This window comes from Mastigoproctus giganteus, chromosome 6, assembly GCF_048544385.1.
Source record: "Mastigoproctus giganteus isolate SK-2022 chromosome 6, ASM4854438v1, whole genome shotgun sequence".
In the NCBI taxonomy this organism is placed as follows: domain Eukaryota; kingdom Metazoa; phylum Arthropoda; class Arachnida; order Uropygi; family Thelyphonidae; genus Mastigoproctus; species Mastigoproctus giganteus.
In genome coordinates this window covers 197,457,101-197,479,267 of record NC_143580.1, presented here as the reverse complement: position 1 = coordinate 197,479,267, position 22,167 = coordinate 197,457,101, and the positions used below count along the sequence as shown (strand labels likewise).

Genomic DNA, 22,167 nt, shown 5'->3' with positions numbered 1-22,167 from the left:
CAGATTTTGACAAACAAAAATCTGGTCACTTGTCGAAAATAAATTTCGTAAAATCAAGTCTTTTGTTTCTCTCCTAAGATTCTATATTTGGAACCAGGGCCGTATTTCCCATTACACACCATAGGCACAGTGCTTAGAGCCTACGAAGGAAGGGAAAAATTAAAAAAAAAAAAAAAAGCAACGCTTCACTCTTTTCGCTGTGACTAACGAAAAACAAGTTGAGAAAACGTGCGAAACCAACTCTAGGAGCTTCAATTCAATACGCTATCTAGCGACTGTTCTCGAAACTAGAAAAATCGAAGTGATGGTCGCGTCGTCAATTGAGGTGGTTTATCATTTATTATAGTTGAAACTTGAGTCAAACGTTAATTGACGTGATTCGTAGTCAAAGTGTTAAAATAGACGAAACATTTTTCTCCTTTTTTTGCACATTTCGGAATAAAAGTGCGTAGGGCCTACGAACACCAAAGAACACCAGCCCTGCTTGGAGCCACTGATTCTTGTCTTACTCATCAACGAGAATATTCATTTCACTAAACCATCTCAACGTCTTATACACTTTAACTAAATATTTTCCACCCCACTCCCCCAGGTTATTAAGAATCGGAGTGTTCGCGCCCTTACAATAAGAAGGATAACTGAAATACAGTACTGTATTTACTCGAAGAAAATATCAAATGCCCTCATACACCAGGAGATGGCGCTGCACTCTTGTAAATCTAAATCTGTTTACCGAGAGCAGCGCGTGTTCCATGCTTTGCCATGCTTCTCTATTATAAGAGTAGTAGTAAGTAGCCGACTACGGTTACTTTAAGCGTGTTCGCTGCGAAGTCTATCGTTCTTGAGAAGTCAAGGAACTTCCCCAGTTTTAATTCCTACTGCTGCCTTCGAAAGACTTTCGAAGTAAGTTGATATGTCTCATTACCGCGTGCGCTTCAGTTTTCTGGCGTTTTCTGTCATGGATGTAGTGCATAACACCTTATGTACCCTACGAAACGCGTTTCATAACCGAATAGAAAACAAGTGTTTTCTGTTCATCATTTTGATATGATTTTTGTGATATAGCCATACAATTTATATTTTAGCCCAGGAATCTCGGATAATATGAAGGGCGAATTTTTTTATTTATTTTTAACAGTAAAACTAAATAAAGCAGGAAAAAAGATATATGTTTTTTTTTTTTTTAATCATCCGTTCAAAGGTCATATTGCTTAATTTATACTTTTATAGGATTTGTTTTTATGATTATAACGGGAAGTGAAGTAAATGGAATTACCTTAAAACATGAAAATTGCAAGGAAATCATATTGAAATGATCAAAATATGTTCCTATATGATATGTATATACACGTACTACTGTATATATATATATATATATATATATATATATATATATATATATATATATATATATATATATATATATATAGGAGGCTAATACATACAATGGCTGTATAATTGGTTTACATTAGCAGACTTATTCACTCAAAATGAATGGTTATAATATGAAATATGTAATCGGCTTCGAAATGAAAAAAAAAAAAAAAAAACAATATCGAATACTATCATTTCACAATATGGACTGATATGCGGCCATCAGCAAAAATGAATCAATTGATCCGTTGTGCGTGGCTTCTTAGAGCCAGCTCAAGCTCCGACTACCCCCTCCCCCCGCTTTTTATAACTTAAATAACTAAGATTTGAGCATCCCCTCTATGGACATTCGGGAAGAAGCGTGAGGAAGATGACATCCCTCGCTTCTAACTGCACGACAGTGTACTATGCTAATCGGGAGGATGTCATCTTCAGTTCTTCGAAGAGACTTTTCAAAAAATTAAAAAATGCCGGGTAATTTTCTGTAGGTCAAAGCAGCAGCTGTGACCCTTACCTCCCTCTCCCCAAAGAAAAATCATTGGTGCGTTACTGATGTATTTCATTTTTTTTTTTTTTTCCTGGTAATTCCTTTTATTATGGATGTCGTGCGGTAGTGGTGATCGCTGACGCGTTTTTTTCGTTTGGCATTGCTTGTCAAACGAAAATTATGTTGTACTGTGGTTAAAGTTTTTCTTTCTTTTTTTTTCCACATTTTTAAGCGTATCACTCTAGCTTATCTTTGTATGAAAGAAATTCATAAAGACTACTTTCAGAGTTGTTGTATGCAACAGATTTGAAAATAAGTGAAACCTAAAGATAACATGTGAAGTTGTTACGTAATAGAAAGATAAAAAAGTGACACTCTTTAATCAATGTTCGCCATTGATGTCGTGCATGATACATTTTATCTTTTCTATGTACAGAGCTTGATAAGGAAATATGAGGCAGCCATATCTAAAGATTTTCTCAGTTCTGTTTATCTTGCCGCACTTTAAATCCATGTCACTGATACGTTTGTATCAGTGACATGGATTGTCTGTATTTTTAAAGTATTTATTTTTTTGTATATATTTTTATTTAGTTTTTATTTTTCGAGTCTTAAGAACCTTTTTTGACATAAATTTTAGTGACCCGATTCACTTTTAGGAATTAAATTTTGGATTAAAAATCGAATTAAATTTTGTTTACTTGTTTGTCTATGAAATTTGTAGGATAGTGTGGAGTTCGGATGGGCAGTGTTCTAGAAGCAGTTCAGAAACAATCCTATTTAATTTTTGTTTTCAAAATTTTCATTTATTTCTGAAAAATTGCATAAATCAAACACACTACTTCTTCAGTAACAATAATTTAAATTAGCATCGTACTTCGATGTGGAGGTTCTTGAAATTCCACTTTTTTCTTGTATTTCAAGTTTTCCGAAGCTGTTTATTAATTGGGGTGGTTTTCATCTTACGTTGTGTGCACTCATGAAAATCCTAATAATTGTTGGATTTGTAGCAGCTTGTCTAATCCAGATCTTTTCGTCTGGGCGATCGGGCGAGTGTTATTATTATATTATTTCTCCCTGATTGGGGGTTCCACCTCGTGCTACCAAGTACACAGGGTGGTTGTTGTTGTGTCTGGTTTTACTGATGGTCGAGGAACTCTCTGACTATCCTACAGGTGTTCAGGATTGCCACTGTCTGAAGCTCCTTGTAGGTGTTGGCTGGGAGACCTATTGCTGCTAGGCTGTTATGTAGGGTCTTTGGCACCATACCGGTGGTTGACACGATGATCGGGATGGTCGTAACTTGTTGCATATTGCCACATTTCTTTGATCTCCTGTCTTAGGTTCGTGTACGCCATGATTTTTTTCTCCATGGGTTTTATTATTATTATTAGTCATATGGTGCAAGGAAGCCTGAGGCTTATGCTGCACCAGCCAAAAAAAAAATTTCTGAATTAGCCCGAGAGAGATAAAATGGAATCACCAAGGCAGGGAATAATGATGATAACCAGCTCAGGACCCTGGGTGTACCAAGCCCATACTCACCATATGAGCCCTTTTTCTGCAGGTTGCCAGTGTTGGGTACCGCTATGTCAATCAGATAGGTAGCCTTTTCCATCTTGTCTACAAGGGTTATGTCCGGTCTGTTGTTTGGGATTGTCTTATCCGTTGTTATGGCGCGGTCCCACTACAGCTTGTGGGTTTGGGTCTCTAGTACTGCCTTGGGGGTCGTACTTGTAGTACGGTACACTTTCTTTGATCAACTGGTATTTCCTTGCTAGCTTCTGACGTATTATCCTGGCTACCTGGTTGTACTCAGTCTGGGCGATCACCTTGCATCCCGCGGTGACGTGTTGGATCGTTTCTGAGGACAGATGGCATCGTCGACATGTGTCATCGGACACTACGGGCTCCTTGGCGATGTATTTTTTATAGTTGCTGGTGTTGATTACCTGGTCTTGGATGGCGAGCATGAATCCTTCAGTCTCGGGGAAGAGCGTCCCGCTCGTAAGCCATGCATTGGAAGCAATTTTATCTATGTGATCTTGATGGAGATCATTGCAGTGTCTAGCATGGAGTGTCTTCTCTGTCCATCTTTCTAGATTCATTTGTGCCTCATGTTTCAGACGGGACTCCTCGCTTAGGTTGAGTGGGGGTATACCGCTTGTCTATCTTCCTTATGGCCTGGTGGAGTGCTGCTGTGTGTTTCTGGAGGTAATCCTCAGGTTAGCAATCGCTGTTTTCTGTTGCTCGATGAGGTCAGGCCCCTTTCTCCTTTCCGAGCAATTGCCTTTCTTGTTGGCGACTCTTTGTCATCATTGTCCTTGTCTTTTTCATGATATCCTCCAGCTCGGTGTTAGCCCAATCTATGACTCCGAAGGAGTATGTTAGCACTGGGACTGAATAGGTGTTTATGGCTTTAACTGTGTTCCCTCCATTCAGCTTTGCTTTCAGCAGGTTTCTGAGTCTCTGATGGTATTTTTTGGTCAGGAAGGCCTTAATTTCCTTGTGCTGTAACTGCTGAGCCTGCATCATCCCCAAGTATTTGTAGGCCTCTCCCTCTGCCATAGCTTCGATCTCTTTACCAGTCTGCAGCTGGTAGTTTCGGTTGACTAGTTTCCCCTGGTGCAATTCGTGGGTCTTGCATTTGTCTAGGTCAAATTCCATCCTAATATCATTGCTGAATTCTTCGGTGATCCGGAATAGTTTCTAGAGTTGCTTCTCGGTTCCTGCGTACAGCTTGATGTCATCCATGTACATCAGGTGGGTGAGGGTGTACAGGTTCTTCCTTCCTTCTTTGAAGTTATATCCGTACTTGCTGCTGTTGAGCATGGTGGATAGCGGGTTAAGTGCTAGATATTATTATTATTTATTTTTATTTATTATTTTTTTTTCGCGTCAGCTATTCAAGATATAGTGCACCAGTTTCGATGATAATCCAGTTTCGTCATTTGTCACTTTGTGGGTAGGGTCCCACAATAGACAGCAAAAAATATGGGTGGGTCGCGAAATTTTTGATAAAGCACAAGAATTGCATTAAAGATAAAATAAAATATATATAATAATAAATGAATACTTTTCTTGTAAATTATATTTATAATGGAGCGTTATGTATAAACAGTAACGAGTATTAATGGATAAGTTAGCGTAGGAAGATGGACGTCATTATTCCTCTTTACAAGGCAGTGATTAGACTGCATTTGAAATACAGTATTGTATTGAGATCTAGAACCTGCACCTGAGAAAAAACATAATTTCTGGAAAGGATTCGGAGAGGCGACTAGATTGGTGATGAGTGCAAAGAACGAGTGAATGGGAGAACTTTGCTCCCTCGTCCTGAGATCTTCCACATTCCTTAGACGGTGTGGCCTGCAAAGTTTGACAACCAGACATCTAAGGGATGATCTGATTGAGGTATTAAGACACCGAGGGGATTGAGTAAAATGAATAAGGAAGGTCTGTTCTCCCTCGTGGGTGAGACACGAACCAGGGGATACAAATATGAAATGCCAGTTAATAACAGAAGATTGGACCATGAAGTTCACCTATAGATAGCGGGTTGTCGAATTCCAGTACAGTACTTGTTCCAATGTTGGTTGAACATTGGAATTAGTTGTATCTCAACTTGATGGAGGCAGTAAGTTAAGTTTAAAGCAGAATTGAATAATTATCTTGTGGGAACGAAAATAGTATGAATATTCTGTTTTATTTCAATTATTATTATTATTATTATTATTTTTTTGTTTGGCTGATGCCGAAAAAATTCTCTTCTTTGCATCATTCAGCCTTACTATACTAATATTAATAAGTGCCGTAGCCGAGTGGTCATTTCGCAGGTGCATTAGTACACGTGCCTTGAGTGACCGGGGTTCAAGCCCGTGACTGCCAAATATGGTGCTGTTTTTTGTATTCTCTCTATCGTGTAAAACTCCTCTGACCACGTGGTCGTCCCGGAGTATAAACAGAAAATTTATTTATTTTATTTTACTTTTTTTGTAAACTATATAAAAGGCTGAATTCTGTGTTAAATATAACTTCTCAAATAGTGGATAGAAGATTTTTTTTTTCTTTGCAGTCAGGTGGGGCGCGTTATAAAAAATAAAAATGCTGATCTATTCATACATTTTGGTTAAGACTGTGTATTTGTACGTTGCTAAAATCCACATAGTGTGCACCATGCGTTGTGGGTTGAAAAACTTGGAATAACCCCGTGGGGAAATCGTGTTTCTTCTTCTTCTTCCTGAGATCGGCTAACTACTCCGCAGTTTGTATTCGATTCGAATACAAACCTCTTCACACGAGTGATAAGTGGCGAAACTACTGTTTCTCATGGAGCACACGTAATGTCTCAAATGGCTGGAAAGCCATAAATATCCATTGCTAGCCAAAGCCTCTGTAAGTCACAAATCCTGGTTATTGAACGCCATGAACAGACGTTACCTCGAACCTGACAATCTAGATCTCCTTCCGCTCACTCACTATTTTCCATCTGCGGCATTTTATTATTTATTCCCTCCCCAGTTTACAGCTAAGCTCTAATCGCAAGCAGTTATCACTGATTATCTATATTATAATAATTTCAGTTTTTTAAACTTGGCTTGATTGCCCTATAATTCAATACGCTTTTTGCTTTGTTTTAGCAGTTGCAGTAATTATTGCGATAACACTTGTTTATTCTGGACTTCTGCAAACGCTTTGGAAAACTAAAGTGTTACTTCTAATGAAGTCCAGGATAAACCTTGCCCTAAGGGACGTAGCGCCGCTCTCAGTTGATAGTTCATACATTACCTTTTAACACCTTTTTAAACTTAGGTCCTGGAGCGACAAAATTATTTCGCTGTTTTGAGGAATCTAATCGTAATGGTGTTGCGATAACCAGTGACTATACCGAGCAGCTGATGCAAGAAATCGGGCCAGTCGTGAAGGGGATTCCCCTAAGCATTTTTTTTTTTTTAATAATGAGTTAAGTCAATTAACTTAACTCATTATATGCAGTGGCAGCAGAGAGGTTCATTGCACTAACAGTTAAGTTTCAAATATGTAGTAGTAGTGGCAAGTGAACTTATGCAGCATCAGCCAAAAAGGAAAAAAAAAAAAAAATCACGCCATTCCCTCCAAATGCCTGTCCAGTTCCTCCTTAAATTTATTTAATCTATCAACTTCCACAACGACATATGGCAGTTTGTTCCAGCAATTAACCACCCGCTGGCTTAAGGCAAATTTCCACACATCTTTTCTACATCTGTCTTTTCTTAATTTGAATTTATGTCCCCTTAGGTTCGTAATCTGAACAAGTGAAAGGATCCCATCAGAATTCAGCGTGCTCAACCCATTCAAGGCATGTGTTAGTTTGCTTAGGGGCGGATTGACCCATGACCATTAGCATTAGTAAAGGCATATGATGCAAAAAAGCAAGCTTATATGGCATCAGCCAAAAAAAAGGGAAAAAATCTTTCCCATTTCACCGGCGCCTCCGTAGCCAGGTGGGAAGGAGCAGCAGTGCGTAGCACACGCTTCTTGATTAAACCAGGGTTCGAGCCAGTCACCACTAAATAAGGAAGATGCGAAAAGGTCAGGGAATGACCACCGCATATCCCAGAGCAATATAGCCTTAGTTGCTAATGCTCCTAAAAACCAAATTTTAGTTTTCCCATTTCACCCACCCATTAACTACAAAGTTTGTATAGTCCTGCCTTGAATTTATTTAAGCTGTCAACTTCTACAAGAACAGATGGAAGTTTGTTTCAGCCATCAACCACCCTCTGGCTAAAGGCAAATCCCAACTGTCTTTATTCAATTTGAATTTATATCCCATCAGGCAACTAATCTGGAAGAATCCCATCAGCATTGAGCTTGTTCAAACCATTCAAGGCCTTATACACCTCAGTCAGACCACCTCGCAGGTACCTAGTCTCCAGACACTGCAATTTGCAGAACTTAAGTCTTTCTTTGTAAGAGAAATGGGAAATGTTGAATGGAACAAACCTTTGTTCCATTCAACAATCTCGTTGCCCTTCTCTGTTAGTCGATGGCATAATAATTGGGAGCCAAAACCTGCCAGTCCGACTGAGTTTGGTTTCGAAACACCTTCAAAAGTTATTTCACTTTTTGCTTTCGTGATATCGCCATTATTAATCACTTGCTTTTGTAAGGATTGTGTATTTCAATTTTACAATATTCATCGTGATGGTATTGGCTTCAAAGAAGGGTAAAAGTGAGGGGCTGAGGGGTAAACGCCCCAAGAACATTTTTTTTTTTTTAATGTAATTGTGCCATTATGTGTTCGTATTTCTGTAAAGAGGTGGTCTAAGTTCACACTACAGTGTAACTATATTTTAATTTTAATTCTAGTTTTTAGAAAATTCACAAATGTAATGCAATAAAAGCAAATAATAACAACACTTTTAATAATAGTTTTCAGAATAACTTCTATAGAAGTAAAATGTACGCGGCACGTGCCAGTATACCCGGACAAGAGGGGCCCCTGTCTGTACCCCGCGCTTTAGAGAGCCTCGCATATCACAAACAAAAAATAAATTTATTAAATAAGAGATTTGTTATTGTTATTTGGTTTTTAGGAGCATTAGCAACTAAGGCCACATTGCTCCGGGGATATGCGGTGGTCATTCCCTGACCTTTTCGCATCCTCCGTATTTGGTGGTGATGGGCTCGAACTCCGGTCTAATCAAGAAGCGTGTGCTACGCACTGCTGTTCCTTCCCACCTGGCTACGGAGGCGCCCTAAATAAGAGATAAGAAAAAAAAAAAAATGAAATATTCAGAATCAAATCACATAAACTAATCGTTAAGAACAACGACATACGCAGCCAAGCGTATATCACCTTACCTTATCTTGAAATTATTAATTTAATGGATAATAAAGTGAGAGAAGAAATCATACATAAAATAAAAAAAGTAAATATTACTCAGTTCAACTAGATTGTACCAGGGAGAAAAGCCATGTTGAACAACTAACATTTATTATACGTATTGTTGATCTAGCAAAAGAAGAAAACAAAGAAGTCGAAATTAATGAGTATTTTATTGGTTTTACACCTGTTGTAAAATGTACAGGTTTTGACTTAAGTGAAGAACTGAAAAAAAAAAAAAAAAACTTTCAATTTTAGCCACTGATTTAAAAAATTGTCGAAGGAAAGCCTATGATAATGGCGCTAACATGGTTGGTAAAGAAAAAGGTGTACAAGCCAGAAATTTGGCTGAAAATCCAGAAGCATTCTTAGTGCCGTGTACGGTGCATAGTTCGAAATTGTTCCCAAACAGTATGGATAAACTGTGAGATGAAGGGTTGCACCGTATTGGTAATTTGGGGGGGGGGGACAATTTAAAACGGTAATTAACTTCGGTTCTCTTTTATAATAGAAATTGAAATTATAAGTTTTTTTGCTTTGTGTTTAATATCATTAGTTAAGATCAGAATCTAAACTGATGCTCAGTGATTTAAGACGGCAAGGTGATGCTCAGATATAGGAGTCCAAGACTCCTCAGCACTCCTGGCTAGTCTTCGTCTGTCTGTGTTACCATCGGCATATCCAGTTTAGTTTGCTGGGTAGGGGAGTATGAAAATATTTTCCTTCAGTTTCGCTGACTATTATCCCTATGATTCCTCCTGTTCTGCATATGCCCCTTGTAGCATTCAACTTCTTTGTTCAAGCTATCATTCAACAGGACTAGGCATTCTTGTGTAGCAAAATCTTAATTTAGATATAAAATTAATCTATATTTATTGTTTTCTCATTTCTATAGCGATGTTGTGTCTTGGCGATTAGCTCCAAGACGTTCGAATATCTCGTGTACTCTTAAAAAGTAGGCATATCACCGGTTGAATACCATGGAGATATAAGATACAAGCAAATTAAAAAAAAAAAAATTAAAAAAATAACAGTATAGTCAGAGCTTGGTTTTAACTCCTCCCCCACCCTTAAGAGTGCCGGTGAGGGAGAAAATTGCACTATAGCATGATAGTTAAGGAGTCACTCTACCGGAGACTATGCAACAGACCCGATAAACCAAACGAAATAACAATTGGTGACCAGCAGATGTTGAATCAACGCCTGCATGGCTGTCGTCATGCCTGAGTGCTAATACAGTAAGCAATGCACACTTTATAACGAATAGAGAACTGCTAAATTACGTAGCACAAATACTGCATCAGGAAAAACTTTATAGGAAACGGATTTTATTCCTCTATACACAATACGTGCGATGGCGAACCCTACAGTTCAGTTGCCATTTGGAATATGCGCCCTCCACCAAAAATCCGTTACTATCTTCACTGCACTTCAAAATAAAATAAATAAATAATAAAATTAAATAAAAGTAAATATATGAAATTAAATAAAGAAAATGAAAAAAATAGTACTAACTTCCCTAAACGTAGACTGAATTCAAAGGTTCAAGGTAAGATATTTATCTGTCTATATATATCCCCCCCCCTTTTGTATATATAGTTCGGTATACTGTATTTTGCAAATTAATTTAAAACGAAATTAACAAATATATCGTTTCATTGCTGTGTCAAAACAGTTTTACTTCCCACGCGCTTAGACAGTGAGGTTTTTTCGACCTATATTTATACTCTATGTCGTATAAATATAGCCCAAATCAGGCACAAAGCCCAAATCAGCTTGGACTGTTTCCCCCTCGAACTGTCTTTAAATTGTGCAAGGACTCTATACCAAAGTAAGCAAGCGATAAAGGTTACATTGAAAAGTGGGATATTATTATTATTATTAGCCATATGGTGCAAGGAATCCCGAAGCTATTGCTGCACCAGCCAAAAAAAAATATATATATATATATATATATTTGATTTGTATTGATTGTATTTTTATTTTTTAAAAAAACTCTGGTTTGTTTATGCGAGATACAGTATATGTTTTAGGATACACACGACTGTACGTATTATTATCTTCATTCATTAATATTTTGTATTTGAGAAGGAAGCCTGCGTTTTAAATTTATCATGTAAAATGGAAAATTCAGGGAGGGATGGGTTCATTTCGCATTTAAATATACAGGGGATAGATAAAATAATGGAACCATCTGAGATGAAATTAGTAGTTTTTGTAATGGCTGTTTGATGATTTTTTTTTTTTTTTTTTTTTGTTTTTTACAGGTACCGAGAAGGAAAAACGATAAAAGCTGACGTTTATTTAGAGGTAATATAAAAAAAAAAAAAAAAAAAAAATACATGAAGCAAATGACCGACTTGTCTGAATTCCAAAGAGATCAAATTGTTGGTATACGTTTAGCAGGGGCATCGGTGACTAAAATTGCTGATTTGTTTAATGTATTCAGAGCAATTGTATCGACAGTCTACCTTCACCAAGTAGAGAAAAACAAAATTTGATAGGCCGCATTATGGCAGAAAATCGAAGCTGACTGAAAGGGAACGCCGAACACTGAAAACAAAAACTGCTGCCTCAAAAATAACTGCATAACTTAATGTGGGCCTCAGCAATTCAGTTTCTAGCAAAACAGTTCGCGAGAACTTCATAAATCTGAAATTTAATGCAGAGCTGCTGTTGCCAAGCCACTCGTTACTAATGGTAACTTTAGAAATAGGATGGAGTGGTGTAAAAAGCATGAAAGACTGGATGATTGGAAACGTCATATTTTTAGACAAATCATCATTCACACTTTTTTCAAATTTCAGGGAGAGTTTACGTTTGGTGAATGCCAAAGGAAGCGTATCATCCTGACTCTCTTGTGCCAACCGTCAAACATCGGTGAAGGAAGGATCAACAATGGTTTGGGAAGCAATATCTTGGTATTCTTTAGGTCCTGTCATCACCCTAAACAGGCATTGATATTCTGAGTGACCAAGTTCATCCCATGCCGCAAACGTTGTTTTACCACAAACGATGCCATATTTCAAGATGAAAATGCTCCAACCTTGGTTTGAGAAGCACAAAACTGAGGCCAAGCATCTCCCATAACGTGCGCAATCACCAGACTTAAACGTATTGAGCCACTGTGGGCATATGTGTAAACCATCCTACACGAAGAATGGTCTAGTATTCCTCTTAAGACAGTCCAAGACATTGGTAAAGAAAATAAAAACTTTTCACCTTCGGGTTTAATCGTCTGATATTGCTAAACTAAAGCGAAGGTAGCCTTACTCTAAGTGAAATATGCTTTTTTGTTAAGAAATTTGCACAGGGCATGTGGGTGGCACTACCTGCCAGTCCCTAAAAGGTAAAGGTAAATTGCAGCCATTATCAATCCACTGCAGGATGGAAGTCTCTTCAACGATTCACGTTGAGGGAAACGTGACCATAATCTACCACGCTGGTCCAGTGCCGATTGGCAGATTGACCGTATTTAGCAGTCAGGTTCTTGAACCCCGGTCTACTCAAAGAGTGTGTGTGTGCTACCACATTCCCGCTCGGCTACGGAGGCCTTCAGTCCCTTAGTTCGGGTAATTGTTTGGATTATTCTCGCCCTGATATAATCAACGGTCTGTTGACAACTGTATCGACTTTCGGAAATAATACATTTTGAAACGAATGAAGGCAGGCTAACTCATTATTCGCAAAATGTTGTATAGTTGCCATAAATTCTGACTAAAACGATTAATGAAGTCTCTCAACAAAAGTGACGTCTGACGCATTAGCCTTTCCAATCATCCATCGCCCGCTCCCCCCCCCCCCCCCAGCAGACCGATTTATTATGGTATAGATTAGTGGTTCTTTAAGGTTTTAATTTCTTAACCGTCCGAAAACTTGATTTTTCCTTCAGTCTCCCTCTAATTTTATTACTCCCCCCACCGCGAAGATCAGCAAACTTAATTTTTAGCTTTTGATTCTATTTTGTGGCAATTTTCGCGTCCCACATTTTGATATAGATTATTAATACGTAATGCTGTTGAAACATTTCTGCAGTGAGTGACATTTGGCCTTTTAATTATGTGACTACTGTAATTAATCGATTATAACGCAGAACATTTAGGAAACGTCTGAGTCCTCTATTGCAGAGAGCAAAAATAACGCAAATCGAATGAATACAGTAAACCCAGTTAGGGCATCTGTGTGAAAACCTAACTAAACAGTATTTCAGCAGCAGATGAATTTATTCCTTCCGTGTTCATCCATGCTCTCCTCCTCGTGCTTGTTGGCCGGAAGCCACCCGGTCGAGCGAGGGTTCACTAGCATTTTGCCCTCACTTCGCCTCACGTTACGCACTAATTATGGTTGGTTGCAGGTGTGGATGTTGTGTTTGTTAGCGTACTGCAGAGTTTTTAATCGTTACAAATGTGTACATGTTAGGTTGTTATATAATGAATATAATATTATAATGTTTTATAGCATTTTAAGAACGCTTTAATTTTTGTGTGTGTCATTGCACACACTTCGGAATTTCATTTGTGTTCGTATTTCTGGGCCGGGGGGTTCGAAGACAAGTACACTTATTCTGTGTACTCTATTTACTTGTATATGTTCTGTTTAGTTTTCATATTTAATGAAAATTGCACACTTAAAGCGATGAATCTCCCCAAGCTTTAAAGTAGTAAGCCAAAATCGGTTTTTCGTTGATGTTTTTTTGAAATGCAATCTCAAACCTATGGAGACTTGTCTATTGCCCTCCTTCGTAGATGCACTCAATGTACCTATAGAAATGGCCAACATCTTGCACTTAAGATATAGAGGGTGCTTTAAAGGAAAAGTACCGGGGTTCATCTCGCTTATTTTTAGGTTTACACACAAAAGATATTTTTTATATGTATGTAAAAGTGAAGCCTTTAAAATTCCGCGCACTCAGATTTAAGTTTTTGGTTACTTGCTAGTACAGTATAAGGATGTTTCAATTAAAAAGCATTGGGGGGGGGGGGAACTATCTCGCTTATTTTTAGGTTTAGGCTATTTGTCGCTTGGACCTTTCCTTTCTTTTCTTTTTTTTTTTATCATATCTGGGCTGAAATTTTTGAATTTGATATTAAAATTCTTGCGTACTTTCAGTATGCACGTTTAACTGTGTACGAGGGCGTATTGCGTCTTCTCATATTATAACTTCTTTTTTTTTTTTTTTTTTTTTTTTTTTTTGTTCTCTTGAGTAGAATCGGTTTACGCTCGTTTCAGAAATATAATGACGGCGTTTTTAGACAAACCAAGGAAGGGGAACAACTTTCCGCTGAGGGAAAAAAAAAAAAAAAAACAGTCGAGTCGAGTAGACAAATTTTAAATTAAGTGATCGTAAAATCTAAAATCGTTATGTTAATACTTATTCCAGTTTTAGTACTAATTTCAAAAATTTCATCCCAAATTAATGATGGGCATAATCGAATGTTTAATAATCAGTTCTTTCAAGAATTGATATAACCGATTATTTCTCTATCTCTTCCTCAGACTATGCTCCACATATGCACATCGTTAGTGCAAATATGAAGGGTAAAAATGGGGGGGGGACAGAATAAACCTTAGAATAAGCAAGATAGACCTAGGCTCCTTTTAATTGAAACATCTTGTATACCAAGCTTTTTGAATGTGAGAGTACACAAGATAATATCACGAGTCGCACTTATATACGTATCTTTTTGTACGTATTAAAATAACATTTACTTCTGCTGTAAAAATGTACTCCACAAATCCCATCTTTTCAAAATTACGATGAATAAGTCGTTTTAACTATATTTATTTAGCATGATGATAAAATAAAATGTTTGCTATAAAATTTATTAAAAATTTTAATAGCAAACATTGATAGCTCGCTTCTTAACTCTCAACAACTCATTCAGACCATCCTAGTGTTTTCCCAATGCAAATCTACAGCCACGTGTATTTAGTGCTTGTTTGTGGTAAAACCTCGTATCTTCTCCTGAAACCGGGTAACTCAAACCCGAGTGAAAACGCTATTAGAAATTTCTTCGATTATGACATACGAAACCAGACTTTTCCACATAAGTGTCAAGTAATAAAGTCACTATATCGAAATGGAGGTCACCGATAATTATAAGCGCATGCAAAGGCTGTGTTCTTTCAGCCAGCTTCTTTCTTCTGAAATGCGGAGTATTAAAACGTTCACCAATTTATATTTAACAAGTTAGTTAATGTACGCAGTACGTTACATTTTAGTCACGTTTAACAAATAGTAATAACTCATGAGGTATAACAAAAAAAAAAAAAAAAAAAAAGCAACGATTTTTTTTCGCGAACTGAAATAGTCTTGTGATTATCAATATACTGTACCGTATATTGTCGCCAGATTTCTATTGGCACGATTTTAATGAATGAAATATGGAAGGCTAGAGAAGTCTTTCTAAAAGAGCCAATATAAAATTTTATGAAAATCCAACCGCCACGAGTTCAGGTATTACGTGCTGACAGACAGACTGACATGGTGAAGACAATAGGTACTTTAAGGTACCTATGGGTACATGCCCAAAAAGCAGAGCTGCCGAGGGTGAGGCGAACGACGCTCTTGCCTCAGATTAAAAGCTGAAAGGGGCGCCAAAAGAAAGATTAAATAATTGCCAACGTTGCCATGATTAACAGTAGGGCGCAATTTTTCATTCTTGCCTCCGGTACTAAAATGGCTCGGCACGGTCCGGCCCTGCCAAAAAGTAATAAAAAGTATTACTTACCATTGTTAAGTGGCATGGAATACCTGGTAAGTTAACAGGTGTTCCGTGTTGTCACCCTGACTAAGGTTATGAAGCGAATTTTGTGTTAGAAGCAGTAGCGGCCACAGGTGATTTCAACTGGTAGTGACAAAATAAAATAAATAATAAATCGTTAGAACATTGGTTTTCCATAAATATTTAAATCAGGAGAGGTCTGTGTAATCGTTTAATTTAAAGTTCACCATGGTATGACAGCGACAATATGTTTTATTTTAATAAATTATCTTATCCATTGCGAATGAATACAAACATAAGCTGGCGAAATATAAACGAGTCAATCTTGCAATTTATCCAACAGACTAGAGAGGTTTCAAATCGTCGTAATACGCATGCGTATATTAATAACTATTTATGGTATCAGAGCCAGTGAAACCGGCTATCTCAAATCCGAGTTAACCTGACTTTTGCATCCTACGTTGTGTAACGTTTATGTTTGCACCATCAGTTATTATAAATGCAAAACAAGCACCGATTTCTTTAATTTGTATTTATAACAAAGACTGGCGCTTTCAACAACATACAGTAACTATAATTTGCAAAAGCAGTTCGCGTTAAATTATGAGGTTTATTGTTTTTTTATAGGATTAGGGAGAAATGCAATAATTGATATAAGTGCCGGTTTGCATTCTTAAATATTTCGTGATTGTAAAATGAGGAAGTCTAGAGACATCATGCTAAAAATCAAACGTTTTGTCACATGTAACTGGTCATACTAGAAGCGATTTTATTCATGTTGCTAAATCGTTCAAATTGGTTTAGCGTTTCTGATGGCGCCAATAGAAAAATAGATTAATCTTGTTTTGCGGGAAAAGAGATCGTAATCGGGATGCTTCAAGAAAATTATATAATAAAATCGCAAATGAGGTGAATGTTTGAAGTAAGTAGAATTTGTTAAATGAACATTTATAGTAAACTCTTTAAAATGTGGCACCTTCAGGGATTGAGAGGAGCCTGTTTTTAGAGAGGTATAATTGTCGTTTAGCAGTTTTTGAGAAGATTCATTTTAGTGATTTTCAGCACTGATAACGGAACTTATTTACGTCCTTAAACATTTATAATGGCTAAAATGTAGTGCTAGTCGTTACAAACGTATAAATTTCAGTTTATTTTTTTAAATGTAAACAAATGAACTTAGTCATAGCAAACGTTGTCATATACGTCATATAAGAATGGTGTGATTTTTTTTTTTTTTTGACTCCATTAAGGTATATGACAATATATATTTGACTCCGTGTCAAATATATATTGTCATATACCTTAATGAATGCCTAGTGCAATGTCAGAGAAAATATCAATGAATTTGCTTCAGAAAAAAAAAAAAAAATGGGTTAAATTTAGAACAGGGTGTACAATCTAGTCTATTCGGTTAAACCAGTGGTTTGCGAATTTTTTTTTAATAGTGGCACCCTTAAGTAATTTATTTTATTTTGTGGCACTTGTACTCAATTTTCTGCCTGTTAGATCTGATTCTCTGTGTGTCTATATATATATATATATATATATATATATATATATATATATATATAAAATATTTAAAAAATGTTATATAATAGTTATTATAATAATATAATTATAAGAATGTAGCTTTTTATAATGACATACATACTTAAATAAAATTTTAAAAAATAGGTTTACGTAACTTAAACCCAAATTACGTGACACCCCTGCTGTTGCAGCACCCCGGTTGAAAACCACTGTGTTAAACTGTTGTGAACTGTGGTTTTTTTTGTTTTTTTTTCAATAGACTAATATTTGGCTAGTGAAAAAAAGATTGTTAGTTTATGCCACTAATTTAGGACGATTCAAGCCAAAAACGGTGCCCGTAATCATTAGTTTGTGGTGACAGTTTTTTTAGCTTGAATCCAACCCGAATTAGTGGCATAAACTAACCTAACCATTTTTCACTAGCCGAATATTAATCTATTAAAAAAAACATACAGTTCACTGGCACCCCAGTTGAACTGAATAGACTGGAGTGCTCACCCTGTTCTAAATTTAAACCAAAATTTGCATTGGAGGATAAAAAAAAAATATTCTCCTTAGGGAGTAATTATAACGAGATATATCAAGCAGTCTTTATCAATTTACATGACATTTTGATTTTAATAATGTACTGTGGCGAAATTCAGTCTGCTTCTCTCATGTAATAATAAAAATTGCTGTCTTGTTTTTTCCACTATTAGCTATTCTAACTTGTCACACAGCTGTATGACTAGTTAGTAATGGTGGCAGAAACCTTGGCTGTGTTGTGTGGAATTAATTCTATTGTTTGTGCATCAGTAAGTTTTTTTTGGAAAGATTAACCATTGATTAAATGAAACATATTTTTCCAGCTGTATTTAGACTGGACATTTTCTCTCTCATTCTTCCCTTTCAGCAGTTTTAAAGTGAAGTTAAACTACTCACAAGTGCTGTATGACCAGCCCAGTCATGTAAACTGTGTTTGTATGTATGAGTGCATGGTGAGCACCAAAGCAACTGATGCTATGAAGCAGTGTTTCCCAAACTGGATTCCGTGGGCACTCCTGGGGGTCCGTAGACCAGTTCCAGGAGGTCCATAAAACATTCAGAAAGTATCAAGTAATATGTGTTTATTTTCTTAAAAAATATACAGATAGAATCGCAACGAATTTCATTATAGAACATTACTTATTATCGATACGATTAGTATATATAATTGTGTACATATTTCAAATTATTCGTTCTAGGTATAACAAATTGATGATAAATAAAGTTATTATTATATATCTGTATAAAAATAAGAATAAAGTTGAGTTGTTTCACACATTAAACTTTGAATTTTCTTTTCAGAAAACCAGTGTTCATACTGAGTTTTCTTTTTTGAAGGGGTCCGCAAACTTGTTTTGATTTTTGAAGGGGTCCATAAATCTCAGTAGTTTGGGAACCGCTGCTATGAAGTATGTGTCCTGTGTCTGTAATTGAATGTATTCCTCAGTAGGTTTGCTGGACAAAGAGCTAGAATTTCTGGATGAAACAAACCATGCAACTCTCCTGAAACTGACTCACTCAGCCACATTGTGAAAAAAAAACTCATTGCATGTAAACAGTGGGATTCAAATTCAGGTTTTTTCATCCAGTGAGGGATTGTGGTGATTATAACCACTGGGCTACCCATGACGGCCACATAGCTGTAATTTGCCAGGCCAGTTTGCAAGGCAATAGCAGGAAAAGAAAGTTACCCAATTTTATTTTTTGGATTTTTAAAAACAAATACGATTGTTGATACAAGTTTTTTCTTAATATTGTATCAATAAATATGATTGTTGATACAAGGGCTTTCTTAATATTTTCAGATTGTAATGGATTGCTTTTTTTAATATTTTCAGATTGTAATGGATTGCTTTTTTTAATATTTTCAGATTGTAAAATAATTTTTTTCCGTAAAATGTGCTGAATTAAGAAGTTCTTGATTGTAAAGTGGATTTTACACAGTTTCCTGTATTTAGAAACAATGTGCAGCCAGTGGCGCATTATCCTATAGGCAAAAAAGACATCTGCCTAGGGCCCCGATCAGAGGAGGTCCCCAAAATCACCATTTCAAAAACTCATTGCTGTTTTTTACTAATAGTTTTAAGTGATTTTTATCAGAAACTGAACTTTCTACCTGCCAAGGTCAATGAACTTTACTTAAAGACTAATTTGAAAATTACGTTTCCGATTTTGATGAAATTTTATATTTAGTTCTTATGTCATATAATTTGTTTATTTTGTTGTCACAATAAAATGAAATCGAAAATGTTCTTTATTAGTTTTTTCTTCAGATGTGGCCCCCAAATTCCATTTTGCCTTGGGTCCCATAAAGGTATAGATGGGGGGCCCCCAAAATTCCATTCTGCCTTGGGTCCCATGAAGGTATAATGTGCTACTCTGTGCAGCCAGTTTGAGGCAGCTTTGCATTTGGTGGTATTTGTATTGAACCATTTTCCTTGACATTAAAATTTTCCAGGAAACAAAAATTTGATTCCATGAATGTTCCTTTGTCGCTTTGTTTTCCATATCCAAGAAACAGATTTCAGCTTAAGGATATTGAGCTGTGGTGATTGATTGCTTACAGTGCTAACAACCCTTGTCTGCACAATGAGAAATTTTCCAGAAATTGCTTGCAGTATGACCAACATTTATTTAGCTCAACCATCTATTGAGTCAGCATTGATGTTACCAAAGCTATCCTGTAGTGATTCAGTATTATTCAGTCTGTTCCTACTAGTGTTTATATTCATTACGTGCAACTTTCATTTTTTGTTACTGACTTTATCAGCTGAATGGCCTCAGTCTGGAATAATAAATGCATTAAAGGTACGAAAGATGAGCAATTTTTAGAGTTATTTTGTTGAACAGCTTCCATTTAGCATTTGTAATTTTTAAATTCAACAAACTGTTCCCATTAAATAAAATTCAATGCATTAAAACCAGCATAATTATTTTTGCAAAAATTAAAATCTTCCCCTTGACAACAGTTATCTCTTCAGATATGCTCCATTTTAATACATTATGAGTAATACTTGGTACTGATAGGAAAATGGTTGCCTATCAGTACCAATAAATAAATAAGATCTTTATTGTACAGTTCACCGGTACACGCAGGTACCACGACCATACAATACCCTTCACGGCACCATGCCAGGGGTAATGCCAGCTGTTATCATATGCAGGGAATAGACAAAATAATGGAAACACTTATGATAAGAGTTACAGGTATGCACTAATATGGTGTTGGACCACCCTTTGCTTTTAAGACAGCTTGTATTTTATGTGGAATAGATTCAAATAAATCTTGAACTGTCTTAAGAGGAATATTGGACCATTCTTCATGGAGGAGCATTTGAAGCTGCTTGATTGATTGATAAGGTGCAGGAATTATTGTCAAGGCCATGGGAAATGCTTAGCCTCAGTTTGATATTTCTCAAGCCAAGGCTGGACACGTCTGGCTGTGTATATTAGAGCATTATTGTCTTGAAACATGGTATTATTTGTGGGAAACAGTGTTTTCACCATGGGATGAACTTGGTCACTTAGAATATCAAGGTAATCAGTGGCTGTTCAGTGGGATGATAGGATAGGACCTAAAGAATAACAAGATATTGCTACCCAAACCATTGTTGATTCTCTTTCATGTTTGATGGTTGGCATAAGATAGTCAGGATGATATGTTTCCTTTGGAATTTGCCAAACAAACTCTTCCTGTTGTGAAAAAGTGCGAATGATGATTTGTCTGAAAATATGACATTTCCAATCATCGGTTGTCCAGTTTTTGTTCTCCTTACACAACTGAATTCTCTTTCTAGCATTAAAATCAGTAATGAGTGGCTCTGCCATAAATTTCAGCTTTATGAAGTTCTTGCCAAACTGTTTTGCGAGAAACAGGATTGCTGAGACACACATTAAATTCTTCAGTTATTTTTGAGGCACTAGTTTTATGTTTCTGGCTACAATCCTTTTCAGTGTCGGTAGTCTCATTCAGTCAGCTTTGATTTTCTGTCACAATTTGCCCTGTTAGATTTTGTATTTCGATACCTAGTGAATGCAGACATCACTTTCAATACAGTTGCTCTGGATACATTAAACAGATCAGCAGTGTTAGTTACTGGTGATCCTGCTAAATGTCACCAACAATTTGACCTCTTTGGAATTCAGACAGGTCATTTTCTTCATGTACCTTTTTATATCGCCTCTAAATAAACATCTGCTTTTTTCATCTTTCCTTCAAAATATTTCCTGCAAGAAACAAAAAAAATCACTTCATGTTCATAAGTACGCCATACTGCCATTACAAAAACTACTACTTTCATATCAGGTATTTCCATTATTTTGTCCACCCCCTATATTTGCCTCTCTGTTGTACTAGCATTTTTTATAATATGATTATGATTTTAGCCTTTGATATATCCTGTTAATTGCACTGAATAGAAATTTAATATGGTTTATTAACCACCAATGTTTAAAATTAAATTGAAGCATTTTTTTTGTTTGTTTATTTCCCTTTACATTTTTATTTTTATGCCTGTAATTGAGTATGAACTTCTGTTTTCTTCTTGCACAATTTGTAGGATTTTTTTGCTCTGTAATGATTTTCTATCAGTATTTCAGTTGTTTAATGTTATATAGATATATATTTATTTCTTCAGGCAGTTACACAAATCAACCATATAAAACCATTTCTTGAATTTAGATTTTGTTGACAAAATAAAAAATAGTTTGAGAGACTTGAAAGAAATAAAATTCAAATTAACAGGAAGTTTTAAATTCTATAATTAAAAACTGAATTAAATTTACCTTTTTAAACTACTTTTGCATTTGTAAATCAAAATCATGTTTATTATGACAGTCATTTAAATGAGGTGAAGGCTTTTGGGAGGAATGGGAAAATATATTTTATTCATTGAAATTTCTAGCACTTTAAACTAGAGTTCATCCTAGTTGCTTAGGCAGCTCTTTCTAAAAATAGTCACCTGGATGTAGGAGAGGATTGCCTCATCAGATCTAGAGTGTGTTTCATAAATAGAATAATTTTCTTGGATATTTGGTGGTACATGTAGTATTATTTTTAGAAGCAATTTGTTTTTGGTCACTGTATATCTTTTAACATTTTTCTCAATGTGTAGATTGTCACAAAATAGAAATTTTCCTTTGTGCTTGTTCATCTAATT

The 22,167-nt window shown here is 36.1% G+C and overlaps 1 protein-coding gene across 1 annotated transcript in view; it reads left to right on the top strand.

Moving 5' to 3' along the window:
* Positions 1 to 791: 791 nt before the first annotated feature.
* The window catches only part of LOC150084857 (muscle-specific protein 300 kDa-like), a 437,962-nt gene continuing 416,586 nt past the window's right edge, over positions 792 to 22,167 (top strand). Inside the window, exon 1 of the mRNA XM_090376370.1 lies at positions 792 to 903. The gene's annotated coding sequence lies outside the window, so the exon portion shown is untranslated. The remainder of the gene's footprint in view (positions 904 to 22,167) is intronic.